The following is a 15,385-nucleotide window of genomic DNA, read 5'->3' on the forward strand; positions in this document are numbered from 1 at the left end:
ATGAGAGAAGTAGCAAAATCAACCAGAATGTTCAAATACTAGAAAAAAAATCCATTAAGTAGTGCTCTTGTTCGCTAGCTAAACAGATGTAAGATACGTCCTGAGGTTGGCGCGTGAGCAAGGTTGGCACGTGAGCGAGTTAGGCCCCACCCCCTTCACCTCAGACCGCTGCATCTCTCTCGGATTCACGCAAATAAATCGGTATCGCAAGTGAACTATGATTCTTAGTGCAATGAGAGAAGTCGCAAAAATCAACTAGAATGTTCAAGCAAATTCTGGTAAAAAACAAGATCTACCGTAAATCCGTTGAGTAGTTCTCTCGTGAAAAGTGGACAGACAGACAGACGTTGGATTTTAAATATATATAGAGATTAGCTGTCCCCCACAGCTTCGCCCGAATATTAGTAAAACAGGACAGTGAGGAGTCCCGCACCCAGCTCTCTACTCCTGACGTCATGCTTCCCCCTCCCCTCGGCCCGCAGTCTCAGAATATATTGCTCCTGCAAGCAAACCATGATACTTAGCACAATGAGAGAAGTCACAAAATCAACCGGAATGTTCAAGCAAATTCTAGAAAAAAAAAACGACTTAAATCTGTTAAGTAGTTCTCTCATGAAAAGTGGACAGACAGACGTTGGATTTTATTTATAGAGAGAGATATCAAGCATCATATACAACTGGAGGAAGAAAATCTTTGTTCTTTTCTTGGTAAAATTAAAGTGCAGCTTAAAGCACCCACACTATCGACTCCATATAGTGACCTGATCGAGACTGGAACCTGGCACACAGTGCACACTGGCACAAGGAGAAGGGCACATTCACAGTGACCTAAGTGGAGCGGTCAGTGAGCTACATGTGATGGTAAAGGAAGCACGTAATTAGCTGACACCATCTATGCAGGGCCATTCCATGACCGACTTCATACAAGGACTCTGTTATTAAAACCCCATTATTTGCGGTGACAATTGCTAGGGGTATCACCATTTGACTTTATCATGATTCTTGGATCACAATATTATAATATTGTTTTTTATATATATATTTTGCAATACTTTATGTTTATGTTGCAATTTATAATCTCCATTTCAGGTGTGTTTACATAAAATGCAAAAAGCACCTACTGTGGTTGCCATGTCTGTCTGTCTTTCTGTCTGCATGACATAACTCAGCTCTCAATGGACCGATTTTATTTAAATTTGGAACACATGCTCTTCAAAGACATTTGATAGGAGAGGTCCATTTTTAAAGAGGTGCTGCTGTAGTAGTTTTTGAAATTTCAAACACCCCCATTAAAAAAACATTGATGCATTCTCAAACTATCTTTAAAAAGAGAAACATTCTGTGCAACTATAATCACAGATTAGTTGACTGTTTGATATTTACAGTAACTGGCAAGTCCAGTTGGCCCCTGTGTGTCAGTAGCCCCTTTCCAGGATTGGTACTTTGACTTTCGGCAAAACTGCTGGCATTGTCATGCCCTGAATTGATTACTCAGGATTTTACATTGATGGCTAGTCCTGCAGCCTTTGGTGTCTCATCTCCTGGGCCAACGATAGTCATAAGCGATATGGACTCAGGCGAATGAAGTTTGGAGCAAGAAAGTACAAAGTGGCACATTACTGGGGTATCTGACCGGTAGTTCTGTATTTGAACAATTGTGTTCTATAAGGGAAGATATGATGCAAACTATCGATATACAGTACAGTGGACTCTAACGCTAGCCAGTCGTTTTATAATGAGCTGATGCGTTATGGCATCAAAAGCTGTGCTGAGGTCATAGAAGCTCAGTTGCTTCCAGAGGCAGTCTGGTTCTCTTTTATGTGTGGTGCATCAGAGAAGAAGTGATCTGTTCAATAGGGTTGAAGTTAGGGCTCTGAATGGAGTTCCTCCATGTCTTTATGGACCTGGCTTTGTGCACATGGGCACGGTGGGTACGGTGATGCTGGAACAGGAAAGGGCCTTCCCTCAACCGGTACCACAATGTTGGAAGTGTACAATTATCTAAAATCTCTCTGTATGCTGTAGCATTAACAGCACACTTCACCTGAAGTAAGAGGATCAGTCCAGACCTGGCACTTAGCCCTCGTCCACCAAACTTTACAGTAGGCACTGTGCGGTCCAGAAGGTAACATTTTCCTGGTATCTGACCAACCCAGATTCACTCATCAGACTCCACCTAGTGAAGTTTGGCTCATCACTCCAGATATCACGTGCCCACTGCTCCAGAGTCCAATGGTGGCCTGCTTTACATCACTCCAGTTGAAGCCTGGCTTTGCTCATAGTGATCTTAGGCTTGTGATCTTCGGCCATGAGAGCTCATTTCGTGAAACTCTTGACACATAGTTCTTATGCTGATGTTACTTTCACAGGCAGTTTGGCACTCTGTTGTGAATGATGCCACAGAAGATGGGCGATTTTTACAAGTTATGTGCTTCAGCACTCTTTGAGTTTGCATGGTCTTCCACATCATGGCTGAGCTTCCAGTTCACAATAGTAGCTCTTACGGTTGACTGGAGCAGATCGAGCAGAGCAGAAGCTTGACAGTGCCAGTGCCACCTTTAAAGTCACTGAGGTCTTCTGTACGACCCATTCTACTGTCGATGGAGATGGCATGGCTATGTACTTGGTTTTATGCACCTGAAACACCTGAGGTCAACCATTTATTAAGAGTGTCCACCTACTTTTGCCAAGTTGTACGTAGCAGGGGTCTTGTGCTGTAAGATTACGGCGGACAGATGGCAGTGGTATTGCTGCTGCCTCGCAGTAAGACAACAACAACAACATTTATTGATATAGCACATTTTCATATGTGAATGAACATGATGAAGAAAAGAGAAATAAAAGAAAAAGTAAGAATTAGAATAGGACAACACTAATTGACATAGAATAAGAGTAAGGTCCGATGGCCAGGGAGGACAGAAAAAACTAAACAAAAAACTCCAGATGGCTGGAGAGAGAAAATAAAATCTGCAGGCGTTCCAGGCCACGAGACCACCCAGTCCCCTCTGGGCATTCTACCTAACATAAATGAAACAGTCCTCTTTGTATTTAGGGTTCTCATGGAAAGACTTGATGATAGATAGATAGATAGATAGATAGATAGATAGATAGATAGATAGATAGATAGATAGATAGATAGATAGATAGATACTTTATTAATGAGGATCATGTTGACTTCTGGCTTTTAATCCATCAATGTAGGAACATCACGGTGCTTTCACAGGACATCACAGAAAACCAGGAAAAGAAACAGAAGAGAGAGTAGGGGTTAGCATGGATTTAAGAGTCACCATGAATAGTTATGATAATGAATTGAATATACAGAGTATCAGGATTAGATGAAAGTGACAATATCAGAAAGCCATGTTAAAGTAATGTGTTTTCAGCAGTTTTTTTAAATTTCCCCACCGTATCAGCCTGGCTATTCCAGATTTTAGGTGCATAACAGCAGAAGGCCACCCGCCTCACCACTTCTTTTAAGTTTTGCTCTTGGAATTCTAAGCAGAGCCTCATTTGAAGATCTAAGGTTACGATTTGGAGTGTAAGGTGTCAGACACTCCGATATATAAGATGGAGCGAGATTATTTAAAGCTTTATAAACCATAAGCAGTATTTTAAAGTCAGTTCTGAATGTACAGGTAACCAGTGTAGTGACGCTAAGACTGGGGTGATGTGCTCGGATTTTCTTTTCCTAGTTAGGATTCTTGCAGCTCCATTCTGCACTCGTTGCAGTCGATTGACGTCTATTTTGGGTGGTCCTGAGAGGAGTGCGTTACAGTAATCTAGACGACTGAAAACAAACGCGTGAACTAATTTCTCAGCATCTTTCAATGATATAAGAGGTCTAACTTTAGCTATGTTTCTTAAGTGAAAAAATGCTGTCCTAGTGATCTGATTAATATGTGATTTAAAACTTTAGATTGCAGTCAACAGTTACCCCTAAGCTCTTTACCTCCGTCTTGACTTTTAGCTCAGGAGACCTGGGTTCGCTTCCCAGGTCCACCCTGCGTGGAGTTTGCATGTTCTCCCCATGGGTTTCCTACAACAGTCCAAAGACATGCAGGTTAGGTGCATTGATGATCCTAAATTGTCCCTGGTGTGTGCTTGATGGGTGTGTGTGTGCCCTGAGGTGGGCTGGCGCCCTGCCCTGCACTGAACAGGATTGGCTACAGCAGACCCCAATGACCCTGTGTTAGGATGTAGCAGGTTGGACAATGACTGGAGGGCCGATCTACTCAGCACTGCACTTTCTTCTGGGGCATCTAAATCCCCAGCTGGATGCTCAGCATCCTCATTCTCTGACAATCCTGACAGTCGACAGCTAATCCATTAAGGACTGTTTACACTCAAAAAAAAAACTCGAACACCATATATTCATTTTCGGAAAAAAGAAAAATGTTCTGGAATCAGCGTTTTTGTTTCACACACAATAAAGCTGACCGTAAACATGCGGCGCGTTTGAAGACGATGACAGCATGGAGACTGCCTTCACTCTAATGTATCCCTCTGACCCCATTGCGTGTCTCTAATGGAGATGTTGTTGGCTCTGATTCACGGAACACAAGTTTGCTTTCTTTTTGTATTTTTTTTTTTTTTTTTAGTATATCATTTGTGCACGGCAGAGTGAAACAAATCTGCTCTCCCCGCAAGGCTCGTGCTGCTCAGTCCGACTGACTCACTTGAAGCGACACTTCCTGTCGGAGATCAGCAGCTCCTTTCTGATCTTGAAAGACATGCAGGCATATAAATGAGATTCATTGGTTGGGTTCTGATCGATGGACAGTTCTCTATCAGGCTGTTGCGAGCGATGGTGGGGGCACAATATGTCAAATAACCTGTGCAGATCTTTCTGGTCTAGGAGATCTTAAAATTGCAACCATAAGGAATGCTGTTTGCAAATAACTGTGCTTGATAGGCAAAAAAAAAAAATGGAAAGAAAGTACGTTTAACACCCTGGAGGCAGAAAAAGCATACGGAATCATCATTAGGGAGCTTGTGCAAGATGGTGAGATGAAGGCCACATCTGTCATGGGTCAGTCTGGAGGCACCTGCTCAGAACTAAGAGTGGCTACCAAGACTAAGAGAGGGCTTTCAAGTTCAGCCCTGGCTCTTTATGTGGCTGCAGGTTTATGTCTCAACCCGCTTTACAATCAGTTAGTCATTGTCACCTGTACCTGAGCTCAGTGTTTATTAGCTGTTTAATTAGTGTAGCTGAGTTAATTAACATCTATAAGATTTTTTTGTCATATTTTTAAACATTTAACTATATTTTTAATGGTGAACTTGCTCTCTTAATTATAACTACTGTAAATACTGACAATTAATGATCAGCTGGGGGGACACGAGTGCAAATGACACTGAACGTTAAATGCAGCAGTAAATAATGCATTTAAAGCCTCACCATTCACACACAGATCTCCATCGTCAATAATCATTTAGCATAACCAGTTTGCAATTTTTGACATAGAAACTGGGAAATGACAGCCGGCTAAACTAATGGAGGAGTTCAATTAGAGGAAATAATTACATGTGATGGACTGAACTTGCAAACCCCTAAGACCAGTTTTTTGCTGGGCTTGTGCATATGATACCCAGAGTCACAGTGCCCCCTATTGGTACTAACCCAAACAAAAATGGCAGTTGTGAGAAGAAACCAAGTAATGTTTACCTGCTCTACAATGGCCTCTCTAAACCTCTGTTCACGTTATCTATTATACCTTGGGTGCTGGTTAGCACCATTGCACTGTCACTAGCTTTAAATTCTGTCTTTCAGAAGGTCATTCTTCCTTTATCTATAGCCACGAAAAATGAGGTTGTAATAATTATCTATCTATCTATCTATCTATCTATCTATCTATCTATCTATCTATCTATCTATCTATCTATCTAATGCCTTTATTGTTAAACTAATTTTTTAATCTTGCCTACTATATCATTTAATTATTTATCTATCATAAGAAAATGGCAAAAAAAAAATGATTTAAGGTTGGGGTAGCAGGAAGGTATGTATTGACAAGATAAAAATAACAGTTGAATAATGAGTTTTAAACAAATAAAAGTTTGCCACATAGGCCACTGTAAAGCAAAGACTGCTTCAGGTTCACAACCACTGTCACTCAGATGCTAGTCCCAAAAATTAAAGCTGACTTCAAAACAAGAGTAAAACAAAAGAGGTGGGATTTTCAGAAGGGGTGTGGAGAAAGTGATGTCACTAGCCCTTAATCTTGCCTACTATAATATCTATCTATCTATCTATCTATCTATCTATCTATCTATCTATCTATCTATCTATCTATCTATCTAATCCTGCCTACTATACTAAAAATAATATCTATCTAGCTATCTTATCCTGCCTACTATAATAAAAATAATATCTATCTATCACTCTTATCCTGCCTACTATACTAAAATAATATCTATCTATCTATCTATCTATCTATCTATCTATCTATCTATCTATCTATCTATCTATCTATCTATCTATCACTGTTCTGTCACAGTCTATGATCAGTGCTTTCACATCTCTCAATCTCTGTTTCCATGTGCCATGCCCATCAAGTAGCTGTTGTAGCTCTTGTAGTTATTTTCCAAGGAGAATAAGTTTGACAAAGCTAAAACTGGCCAGCTAATCCTCCAAGACATAAAAGTTGCACTTTATAGGTAGAGCAGAATGAGAATCATTTTCTTCTATTATAGATTCAGACAGTGCTGAGATTCATTTAATTAATAAAATTTGTCCATCAAAAGTGTACTTTAGAATTATTAATGTTAATAATTAGGTGGCAGTGTGGTATAGTAGAAAGGTCATAAATTTTAAATTCCCCAAACTGCCAGTTGAATAATCATGATGAACACAATGTGTGACCTTAAACAGGTCACTGTAAAAATCTATCTATCTATCTATCTATCTATCTATCTATCTATCTATCTATCTATCTATCTATCTATCTATCTATCTATCTATCTATCTATCTATCTATCTATCTATCGTATATAGTGCTGTGAACGCCAATGACCTGTCATATCTTATGTATGTAATCCACATTGGCCAACGTGAATTTCTCTCCAAACGATGCAGTTTTAGATTTCTGAAATTTAAAATGACTAACCAGTAAAGATCTCAAAGAGTTTTGGTGGAAGTGTACTTTTTAAGTCACCCAGCATTCAAAGTAGCCAGGTGTCATTTAAGGATTTTTGGCACACAATGCTCTTTTCATCCAATTATTTAAATTCTGGGCTGCCAGTGCATAAACTAAATAACATACTCACGCACCCCTAGAGAGTGTCTGTTAAGCTAACATGAATACCTTGGCATGAAGCAGCTGAGTGTACTGAGGAAAACTGACCACAGACTTAGAAACTCATCATGAGACGTAAGTCATAGTCCCTGCTCAAGTCTCGATTTTCTAATTCTAATCCTGATGTGGATTTGCCTACGGCTTTGTTGTTGTGCCGTATGGTGCAGTTGCTTCATATGATGGATGCTAATTTATAGAAATCTTATGGGAGCTGACCCATGGTCTACAGCTCATGGTTCGGAAAAACCAGTCTTTCAGCGTCACACAGATAAGCTTGATGGACATCCTCCTTATTTGGAATGATCTCCAACTGAGGTTCTCAATCTACTAAACAAACAAGTGAGATTTGAAGTCAGGATGTTTGCATGTTTGCTCGTCATGAAGGATTATGGAGACGTGCTGAATCTAAATACCACCAGCCAGTCGGGGCTCATTTCCATTCCCGGCACTGCTGCCGTTTCCTTGACTAGTATGTTACAGATAGATGGAAGCTGTGTGCCTCAACTTGTTTTTCATCGGAAAAAAAAAAAAAATAATAATTCGTCTTATCAAAGAGGCAGAAAAATTTTAACGATTGGGCAGTCTGGAAACACCGGCAGGCGAGTGTTGATAGCTCAATCTATCTGTCTCATCATCGGATGTCAGCTTTTTTCTTTTAAAGTCAAAAGACTTTAGGAGAATCTTACACTCATCGAAACCACTAATTTATCATCGTTTCCTTCTTTTGATTTAACAGCCATCAAATCTGATTTAAAGCTGGTTAGATCAGAACAGAGCCATCATACACCATTGAACCTGAACGAAACACAAGCACAATCAGGCTGCTTTTATTATTTCAGCTCAAAGGGTGCTGTCCCCAGATAAAGGCCTAGTGTATCCTTTATGAAAGATAGCAGAATTTTACGTATAATAAATGGTCATAAATGTCTAATATAGCTGTAATAATCTTACAATATATTATGCTTTTTTATTTACCAGTAGTATGATTTTATTACTGCAGTGGGCTGGCGCCCTGCCCGGGGTTTGTTTCCTGCTTTGCGCCCTGTGTTGGCTGGGATTGGCTCTAGCAGACCCCCGTGACCCTGTAGTTAGGATATAGTGTGTTGAATAATGAATGGATGGATGATTTTATTAAGTATTGCAGTGCTACTTGTATAACATGGGATGAAATCTAAATAAGCAATGTAGACCTCAGCGTTAACATTTGTGGTGCATCACCTATTGGAGTTTATTTTGTAATGCATGTAGTAATAAAGTGCAATACATTTCTCATTCCAACAGATGGTGCATCACAAATATTTGTAGTAATAAGTATAATATAATAGTAAGCAGCACTGCCAGAGCCCTTCTACAAAATGACCTCCAGCTACCTACTGGCATGCATGTGTCTGACCAAACTGTCACAAACAGACTCTGTGAGGGTGGCGTGACGGCCCAGCATCCTCTAGTGCAGGGGTCCCCAACTCTGGTCCTGGAGGGCCCCAGTGGCTGCAGGTTTTCATTCTAACCTTTTTCTTAATCAGTGACCTCTTTTTGCTGCTAATGAACTTCTTTTGAATTTCTTTCAGTTGATTTGTTTTTTATGATTTGTTCCTCTGAATGTCTTCATTGTTCCTCTCAATTGCTTCATTTCTTTCCTTAAATGGCACCCAAACCGACATGAAACGTGAAGTGAGGGAGTCAACAGAAGACCAGCTAAGTCAGGGCCTCATACTCCAACTAGTTGCTTAATTAGGCATCGATTCTTATCGTTAATTAAACCCGTTCTTTAATTCCATGGCTTGTTGCTGCTCTCGTGGTGCATTAGCAGACATTTATGAAATTATCGATCTTCTCTTTTCTAAGAGCAGACTGTTAGAATGACTTAGGGACCTGAGAAGATCGGCATTCCTGTGACCTTCATCTTTCCTTATTTTCAGATATTGTATGATGGACACAGTTTGTTGTTCCTGTTTTGGCTGTTATCCTGCCTACTATACTAAATTTCATATCTATCTATCTATCTATCTATCTATCTATCTATCTATCTATCTATCTATCTATCTATCTATCTATCTATCTATCTATCTATCTATCTATCTATCTATCTATCTATCTTATCCTGCCTACTATACTAAATTTCATATCTATCTATCTATCTATCTATCTAATTAAAATTAATTCAAAATATGTTAATTAGCAGCAAAAATAGTTCACTAATTTAAAAAAATGGTTAAAAAAGGGTTAGAATGAAAACCTGCAGCCACTGGGGCCATTCAGGACCAGAATTGGGGACCCCTGCTCTAGTGGGGCCTCTGCTCACAGCCCATCACATTGCAGTTTGATTGGCATTCACCAGAGAGTACCACAATTGGCAGCTCTGCCATTACCACCCGTTTCTCTTCATTGATGAGAGCAGGTTCACATTGAGCACATGTGATAGACGTGAAAGAGTCTGGAGATGCCATGTTGATCGTTAGGCAGCCTGCCACCTCATTTATCATGACCGGTTTGGCAGTGGGTCAGTGGTGGTCTGGGCAGGCATATCCTTGGGGGGTTGCACAAATCTCCACCAGCTAAGCATTAGTAACCTGACTGCTGTTAGGTACCAGGATGAAATACTCAGAGTCAATGCCAGACCTTACGCTGGTGCAGTGGGCCCTTGGTCCCTCCCGGTGCAGGACAATGCCCAGCCTCATGTGACTGGAGTGTGTAGGCAGTTCCTGGATGGCAAATTCCACAGTACTACTCAGTAAAGACTTTCCACTCACATATTTCTTTCATCAAGATCTGATGTGTGATTTAAGTGTTCCCTTAATTTTTTGGGGCAGTGTGCATTCTATACCCATCCTACTCAGGCACATCTCAGCGCCCCCCGCCCCCCCCATTCCCAGCCTCAGTCTAGCCCAGATTTTGTACTCCTAGAGTTCTCATAAATTCTACTTACCTCGCCTTCTCTTCCAGGCTATACCAGCCTGTTAATGGCCTTTCACCTCAGTCAACCTGTATTCCCTCAGGCTAGCTGGCCAGTCAGTTTCTGAGATTTTCATCAGCACTAGCTTTAACTTGTAATAAGTGCTACAGTACTTTGTTTTTCTAGGTACATATTTTTATTTTAATATTATTACATCATCCTTGTGACAGATGGTTAATGAAAAAACTTGCACTACAAAGTCTGTTTTTGTATAACTGATTTCTGGTGTTGGCGATACACCATATCTCGACTCGTCTTTTGGTCAGTTCTTCTATTTTCACTTAACACAACAATCTTAAGCTACATTACTAGCCGCTGACCCATCCTCATGAAGAACATCCTTAGGTTGCCGGCCTCGACTTTTGAATTTTCATTGAATTCATTCGTTTTAACACCCCTCAGACATCCATTCAGTTTACAGGGCATATGTTTGTAAGCAGTGCTGTGTCACATACAGAGACAAAACATACACATGGGGCGAAGGGGGGTTTGGCGGTGGCATGTAAACAGCTGGCTGACTGCCCATTCGTGAAGCCCAGGGTCTGGCAGCCTTGTTAACATAGCCTCTCCTGTCACTTCTGCTCTTCCCCGACTCAATGCCGGCGAAGAAGACGGGGTTATCATTTATTCCTTTTCAATTGAAGAGCTATTTGGTATCTGCATTTTCATGATCCAGAAGAGAAGGATCTCCTGAGAGGTGTTTAACAGATTTTACTTGTGTCTATTAACAGATTTTACAGACCCGAGGTCTGCAAGTGTGTGTGCGTAGGATAGGGAGTAGGCGGTACAATTTGGCTCTGTGTGTTTGGCTCAGATTTTACAACTCGGAGCCAAAAACAAACAAAAGAACAATACATTTATGAAATGTGTAAAGAATTGTTTTGTACCACTAGGTGAAGAATATAAACATCAGTTGTGTGTCGGAATAAAATTAGAAAAAATTAAGATTCCAAAATGAAAACGTCAGCAAGACACCCAAACTAACGTTTATAACAGAAGCCAGGATAAAAGTTACTTCCACGCTGACAAAGTAATGAAGGTTTAAAGACTCAGCGTTTTGGTTGTATGCACTTCATCAGGTGGGCAACTGACAAGGGAGAGAGCAGATAGCATTTTGTGTAAAGGCCTTTAGTTCAATCCACTTTATTAAAGAATAATAATATCAGTAGAAGAAAGTATAAAAGAAAATATCAGAAATAAAATAGTAAAGTCTGGATATATATAGTGGACATCTGGGGGAGAACAGCTCCCCAAACCCTGGACACAACAGACACAGAGGCCAAGTTCAGCACTCAAGATACGTTTATTTATGTGGGGAACGATTTTGTCTCGGTCCCCACAGTATCACAATTCCCAAGCACAATATAATACGACACCCTTTCTTTCCTTGCTTCCTTCTCTCTTCCTTGTCCTCCTTCCACTCCTCTCCCGGCAAGTTTCGTCCACTTCTACCCGACTCTGGCTCCCCAAATGGAGTGAGGCGGCTCCTTTTAATCAGACGGCTTGTCAGTGTTACCTGGAATCACTCCCCGTTGTGGTGGAAATCCATTATAGGGCTCTGCAGCTCCCCCTGGAGGCTCCCACGCAATCCAACAGGGCTTTGTACCAAACTCCAATTCCCAGCATACCCTATGGGAATCCATGAGGGCTGCCCTCTAGCATCCCAGGGGAGGTATGCCTCTCAGATACTTTCTCCCTCAATCCTTCCATTCAATTGGAGGTAATGGTTGAGGTCGCTGGTCACAATATATATATATATATATGTAGTCTTTAGAGAAAGCTTAAGAAGAATGCCAAGGATTGGAAGTTTGTCCTGGGGTGGCTTATTTAGCAATCGATGTTATTCATTTGATGTTATCGCAAACGGTCAGACGAAATGGTTGTCTTGGTCTCCTTTTCTGACATCGCCCATCCGCCATCTTCTGATGTCCTTTTCGTCGTTGCTGTTTCTTCTTGTTCTTTTTTTTCTTTTCTACTGGTCCTGGGACAACCCATATTTATATGGGGTGGGGGGGTCAAGCCAAAGTTAAAAAATGGAATGAACCCTAACAAAACTGATCATGTCATTTCTCAATGGAGTCTCCACCCTTCTGTATGCACTGTTAGTGCCTGGATTTCAGCACAGTAAATCTTGCTGCCATAACCTCAGTCTGACTGTAGATAGTGATGAGTCCACTATGACTCCTAGGTCCTTCTCATAAGGGGTCTTATCAAGAACCTCCTAACTACCTAAGGAGCTTTTCCCTCTCTGGTTTGGACCCAGGGATGCTGCACTACTCTCTTCACAGAACCCTCGTTCCTTAAGGGTAACATGAACTCCATGTGCGGGGACGTTCAAGGGGTGCAAGGCAATCTGATTTGCCCTAGCTGATGTGAGCCATTATGAGCATGATCAAGGAAACCACCACCATTAGTGCTACACCAGTCCGTTTCATGGTCATTAGTTGGTTCTTCTCCTAACTGCTACCACCAGTATAATGGATTCGGGGACTGAGATGGTGGAATACATTTAGGTACGTTATGCTGACTGCTGGTGAGAGGTCCTAAAACGCTGGTCCTACCACGTTGTTCAGGTGTTCTGCAGCTCCATGTGCTCCCAGCTGCTTTGACCCTTTTCCCACTCACACATGCTGTCTGGCTCCAACTCATTCTTCTCTTTCATTCTTCTCTTTCCATATGCCACTCTTTCCTCCACTCCCATGAGCGGTCCCAAGGCTGGGGTCCACATCTAGGACCCATGAATGATTACACATCAGAGGTGATGGACTATGAGATGCGTTCAAAGTGCTCGAAACGCTACCCGCTGAGTTTTTTTATGCCGCGTTCTCCAGATAGTCCCGTCCCCTCGGACCGGTCTGGGTCACCCAAGTGCACATCCCTCTCAAGTCTGGACCCAAAACAAGCTTATTAGGGGAAGCTTGTTACTAATTTTGCAATATGGTGGGGCATAGTGCAGAAAACACCTCAGCTAATGATGGTACACATGGAGTCCAGCGCCTAATGTCCCAGAAACAGTGACAAGCCTGGCTGTGTCCGTGATGACCATCGCATTGCACTCCTACAGGATTGTTTTGATTACGATTTTTCATGAATGTGGCCCATGATAAAAAAATAATTTAAACCTCTTGTCACCCAAATTATTTTCCTTTGAGAAAAACCCAGCAACTGAGTAACAAGCAGACAGGTTCAGTGGGAGGATTTATATGCGGCGATGAGAGGTGATGTGAGTCATCGGAATGAAAGGGAAATAAACAGCGAGCCGCTAGACAACACCAATTACGCCGCTTAACACTGGCGGACCTGCTGAGCTCCTGGCGCAATTAGGCACACGCGCCGCGGATGAAGGGAGAGCAGCAGAGGGGACGTGTGTGACAAGTGATGGAGCGAGCGTCACACAATTCAGATTCCTTTTATTGTCTATGCAGTTAGTACCACAAAACTGCAGCAATCCTAAGGTGCATACACATATAATGGACATAATCAAATTATAATGCAGTGCAATACAATAAAATAATTAAATATTGCACTTAGGTATAGTGCCTGCGGTGGGCTGGCACCCTGCCCGGGGTTTGTTTCCTGCCCAGTGCCATGTGTTGGCTGAGATTGGCTCCAGCAGACCCCATGACCCTGTAGTTAGGATATAGCGGGTTGGATAATGGATGGATGGGCTTAGGTATAATGCACATATGAATTGCAATAATTGAAATAGTTAAAAAGTATAACTTGCAAAATATGTAAACATGTGATTGTAGTGCAAGAGTGACTCTTGTTATATTGGTCATTGCCAGGCATTATAAACGTTCAGCGGGATCCAGTTCTCATATGACTCTGGGGTACAAACTGTTCTTAAATCTGTTTGTCCGCAGTTGGACGGACCAGAACCACCTTGTAATGCTTACCCTACACTCAAAATGGGCAATGCTACATTAACAATACATTTGTCGAGCTCTTATTAACACACTGGACCTGGCTGTTCTGCCACTTCTCCCATCAAAGCTTAGTATTAAGCAAAGACAAAAAAAACAAAAGGAAACATTTATGGAATAACGCAAGAGAAAGTTTTACAAACATAGATATATTTCAACTAAACAGTTACACACTTTTACTCACTACAACAGTAAAAACAAAATGAAGTCCCCTTTAACCGTCCCTCAAGCAAATGCCCATCCCATAACATAGACACTCCCCTAAAACACACTAAATTCCCCCTTTTCGTTAGAAAGGATGGCCAGTCCCAACAAACCCCACACATATATACATAAATATATGTAGACAGACATATATATATATAGTCAGTTAGTCAGTAAGTACCCAACCTGCTATATCCTAACTACAGGGTCACGGGGGTCCACTGGAGCCAATCCCAGCCAACACAGGGCACAAGGCAGGAACAAACCCACCGCAGGACACACATACACACACTATGGACAATTTAGGATTGCTAAACACAGGGATATATATATATATATATATATATATATATATATATATATCAAGATCAAATGAAGATTTTATATATATATATATAAAATCTTCATTTGGATCTTGATCTTTGTTTGTCCGCAAATGAATTAGAAGATGCAGCACTAGATGGCAGTAGAGATACAGCTAACACATAGGCATTGCATTAAGAATCTCCTCCAGGCTTATACTACTGAAGACTGTCGTACACCAGTCACACCTCAAAACACCCATATAGCGCCTTTGTTACTATATATATATATATATATATATATATATATATATATATATATATATATATATATATATATATATATATATATATATATTGTGAACGCTGGCCCGGACACAGACAGACGGACATCATAATTTCACCACACATCGTTTATTTACACTATTATTTACAAAGTCTACCGTGCACTCACAACCCCAGTGCCTACAGCACCGATCCCCCAAAGTCCAGGCCACACAGTCTTTCTCTCCTGGCCGCCTCCAGTCCTCACTCCAGCTCTGTCCTCTTCCACCCAACTTCTGCCAATGACTGGAGGGAGGCGGCCCCTTATATCCAGCTCCCGGATGAGCACCAGGTGTTCCCGGCATTCCTCCCTTGGCCATGCCACAGCGTGGCGGAAGTGCCGGCTGTCCTCCCGGCAGCTCTCCGGGTGTCTCCCAA

At 41.4% G+C, this 15,385-nt stretch overlaps 1 protein-coding gene across 2 annotated transcripts in view; it reads left to right on the forward strand.

The window, feature by feature from the left end:
- Positions 1-15,385, forward strand: part of olfm2a (olfactomedin 2a) — a 515,218-nt gene that overhangs the window by 334,863 nt on the left and 164,970 nt on the right. The gene's annotated exons all lie outside the window — the stretch shown is intronic.

This window comes from Polypterus senegalus, chromosome 12, assembly GCF_016835505.1.
Source record: "Polypterus senegalus isolate Bchr_013 chromosome 12, ASM1683550v1, whole genome shotgun sequence".
NCBI classification, from domain to species: domain Eukaryota; kingdom Metazoa; phylum Chordata; class Cladistia; order Polypteriformes; family Polypteridae; genus Polypterus; species Polypterus senegalus.